Source organism: Sinocyclocheilus rhinocerous, unplaced genomic scaffold (genome assembly GCF_001515625.1).
Source record: "Sinocyclocheilus rhinocerous isolate Xijiao unplaced genomic scaffold, SAMN03320098_v1.1 scaffold4933, whole genome shotgun sequence".
NCBI lineage: Eukaryota > Metazoa > Chordata > Actinopteri > Cypriniformes > Cyprinidae > Sinocyclocheilus > Sinocyclocheilus rhinocerous.
In genome coordinates this window covers 33,806-38,026 of record NW_015623765.1, presented here as the reverse complement: position 1 = coordinate 38,026, position 4,221 = coordinate 33,806, and the positions used below count along the sequence as shown (strand labels likewise).

Below are 4,221 nucleotides of genomic sequence, written 5' to 3'. Positions count from 1 at the left end.
TCGATTCGCGGCTTTTGAGAATCGATATCGAATCGACGTCATTTAAAAAAACGATTAATTGAAAAATCTATTTTTTTGGCCAGCCCTAGAGTTAAAGGGTTAGTTCACCAAAAAATGAAAATTTTGTCATTAATTACTCACCCTCATGTCGTTCCAAACCCCGTAAGGCCTTCGTTCATCTTCGGAACACAAATTAAGATCTTTTTGATGCATTCCGAGAGCTTTGATACTCTCCAAAATGGCGCTATAGGGTGACGCGGAGGAGACTAATTGTTGAATAAAGTCGTTATTTTTGTTTTCTTTGCGCACAAAAAGTATTCTCATAGCTTTATAACATCACGGTTGAACCACTGATGTCACATTGATTATTTTAACGATCTCCTTGCTACGTTTCTGAGCCTTGATCGTGTTAGGATCCTTGCCGTCTATGGGAGGGTCAGAGAGCTCTCAGATTTCATCAAAAATATCTTAATTTGTGTTCCGAAGATGAACGAATGCCTTACGGGGTTTGGAACAACATGAGGGTGAGTAATTAATGACAGAATTTAGATTTTTGGGTGAACTGACCCTTTAAAGCTGAGTGTGTGTGTTCCTGCAGCATTTCAATGATTGAACAGATCATGTGTGCTTACTAAGTGATCAGAGGCAACATTTTCACCTTCTGGACCAGAAAACAGCTGAACTAAATCCCATGATTTCAAATAACACTTGCAACAGCTTAGCAACTGCATAGCAACAGCCTAAACACACCCAGAACACCCTAGTAACTGCATAGCAACAGCCGAAACACACTCAGAACACCTTAGCAACTGCTTAGCAACAGCCTAAACACACTCAGAACACCTTAGCAACTGCATAGCAACAGCCTAAACACACTCTGAACACCCTAGTAACTGCACACCAACAGCCTAAACACACTTTGAACACTAGGGTGTGTTTTTTTAACTAGGCAGTTTTTTTAACATTTAAAAACATGTTTTTACTCCAAACTCACTTCATAACGTCAGTACCCCTTAGGTATCGAAATTTGGTACCGAACGACGAGACGTTTTTCAATACTCGATGGTATCGAGGCAATTCGGTCGGTGCCTAAAAAGTATCGAACTCGATACCCAGCCCTAATTAGCACTGCATTATAAATATACTTTATTATAAAGAAAATACATGAGAAGGCTTGAACTCAGATAAACCATATATTGTCATAGTCATTGAATCAATGCTTGTTTGTGTTTAACGCCATGCTAGCTTCTGTGGCTATTTTCATGCATTGAATGAAGTTCAATCTTTTGTTTATTCAGCTACCGCTATATGGGATTTTCTGCACAGACATGCATTACCTTTCTTCTGCGGGGCATATTTGGAGTTTCAGCACGAGAGCGCCCTCTGTCCTTCGGATGGAGAACCGTGCTTCACTGACAAGCTGCGCATGAAAAAATCGTAGCCTTTTCCAAATCACGATTCCAGTTTAATTTGCAGCTCTAGCTAATAACATTAAGCGCACCCTAGCAACTGCATAGCAAAAAAATCAGAACACCCTAGCAAATTTAGGCAGCTGCTATGCATTCAGAATAGGGATGCATGATATTATCGGACCAATATCGGAATCGGCCGATACTGCCTTTAAATGTAAATATAGGCATCAGCCTGATATGAAAAAGTATGCCGGTATGTCTTGCCGGTAAGAGGAATACATTAACTCACATGTGCTCAGGGTGTGCTAGCGATTAGATCACGTCAGCATTGAGGTTCATTCTTGAAGCAAAGTTTTGCCTGAATGGTGATTGGACTCACTGTTTTGGATTGTTGCATTTAAACTGAGAATGCACGTACGCGTTCGGTGTATGATAGAGTAATAAACAGTAATAGCACGTGCAGCGGCAGCAGCGGCATCCTCCCACGGGTCCTAATGCCCGTTCGGTAAGGAGTTTTAATCTGCACGGGGCGCTGTTGGCCTACTTCTATTAAAATGAAAGCAAAATACACATATAATATTTAGACTGTGTTTCTGATTAAATAAAGCAGTAATTGATGCTATAAAATCATGAGTTTTGATGTTTTGATTTAAAGGTCAGAAGCTATAGCTTACATGAACAAAAAAAAAAAATCACAAGAATGACAATTAAATTAAATATTTTTATATATACACTGATTTATTCATTAGTGTGTAATATGTTATAGGCCTATATTTTTAAACAAATTATGAGCTCTAAAATATTTTCAGAATTTTTACAACTCTTTTGCTTTAGACCATTTACAAATGTTAAATCATAAAATAAAATGTCAAGGTTACCACTGCATATTTTTGATAAAAAAATGCAGTGATTAATATATAGTTTATTTATAGTTAATTTCAAATCTTCAGTGTACTGTCATTATAAAATAACTTGTTTATTTAATTCTAACAAATAAGTTCTTGTTAAAAACTAACCAAAATTAAAAATAATTATATATCGGTATCGGCAATCGGCATGACGCTAGTAACTGCATCACAACAGCCTGGAATACTCAGAACACGCTAGTAACTGCATAGCAACAGTCTAAAGGCCCGTTCACATATTAAAGAATAGCAGAGACCACCCCGCAGCTATAACGATAAAGGCACAGAGAAACAATATCGTTGGAATCACTTTCAGAACGATTTTTCCAGCTGATGAACGATACAAACATTGACACCCAATCAGAATCCATCCTGCTGGTGGTGTGGACACTAATATAGTTATCTTAATAGTAATCGTTCTTGGTGTGAATGGTGCGAATCACAACACCTTAGTAACTGCATAGCAACTGACTAAAACCCTTGCAACGCCTTAGTAACTGCATAGCAACAGTTAGGCATCATGAAAAAAAAAAAAACATTCTCAAATGTGCTATAAACCTCTCAGAATACCTTAGCAACCACTTAGAAACACTCTCTCAACTAACATAAAAAACAAACAGCAACTACATTTTCAGTAAATATAAAAACCGAACTCATAGTTCTGTTTGAAAATGAATCTGTCTTATAAAGTACAGAAGCGAAAGTGTCGTGAACAGTACAAATGACAGAGGAACTAACTCACAGCTGCAGTAAACACACTAGATTAGTGCATGTCTAAACTAGTTTAGGAATATGACAGTCCAGAATGAAGCTACTACTATGACTATTCAAGTTATTTTAGTTTAATGTTCACTGCATATGTATGAAAGAATCTGTCATGCTGATGATTACATACAATAATGTTGAGAATAACCCAGAATATTCCTTTAATAAGACGATGAAATAAAACTAATGGAGAAAAATAAAGTTTAATGTCATTCAACATGCATTTCTGTCTTTATTTTACAGATCATCAGAAACGCACAACATTCTCCCAGTGAAATGAAGAGCAGCAGGGAAACACATCAGGAGAAACGAGAGATGGATGTGCAAATGAGAACAGCGCTTGGCCACAAAGAAAAACACCCAAAAATGGAAGCAAAGTGCTGGTTTCATTCAGCCAAAGGGGAGCTGGAAACCTCAACACACACACACACACACACACACACAATCGTGTGTGTAAAATAGGGCTGGGCGATATAGCTAAAAAATTTATCACCGACATAATGTTTCATATTGTTCGGTATCGATAATTATTGACATTTTTATAACCTTTTTTAAAACAGAGCAATATAATTTTTTTTTTTTACAATTAACCACTATCTCATTTCTAATGTTTTATATGCAGATTAAATAGGTCTGAAGGAAACTTTTGGTTTGTTTCCCGAGGCCACAGGAGGGCGCAATGAGCAAAATAATGCAGCGAATTAAATTGTCAACGCAAGGAAATAACGGTCTATAAAAAAACCGTGCATTACGTCTAAATTAACTCATATAAATCAAATATAATTTCGTAAATTGCATAAACAATTATGAACAAAACTGCATCACGTATTTATGCATTGCTTAATACAAAGAGCCGAAGCGCCCATCACACAGATTGCCTTTAAAAACATATGAGACGCAGTGAAAAGGAATAAACCTCCACAAATTCGTGACGTGTTTTCTAAAAGTTTAAACTGTTTTAACTTTGCATGGCTTTCTATACATCTCTTGTGTGACGCGAGAGCAGCTGTCATATTTGTCCGTCTAGAAAATGCGCTCAATATGCATCTGTGTGAACAGAACGCAGCAACTGCGCGTCTCGTGGGCTAGACCAACAAAACATTAAACTACAACGTCACTTACATCATCACCGCATCTCG

The 4,221-nt window shown here is 37.2% G+C and overlaps 1 protein-coding gene across 1 annotated transcript in view; it reads right to left on the bottom strand.

The window, feature by feature from the left end:
- LOC107735591 (RAB6A-GEF complex partner protein 1-like) overlaps positions 1-4,221 on the bottom strand; it is a 46,311-nt gene that overhangs the window by 34,244 nt on the left and 7,846 nt on the right. The gene's annotated exons all lie outside the window — the stretch shown is intronic.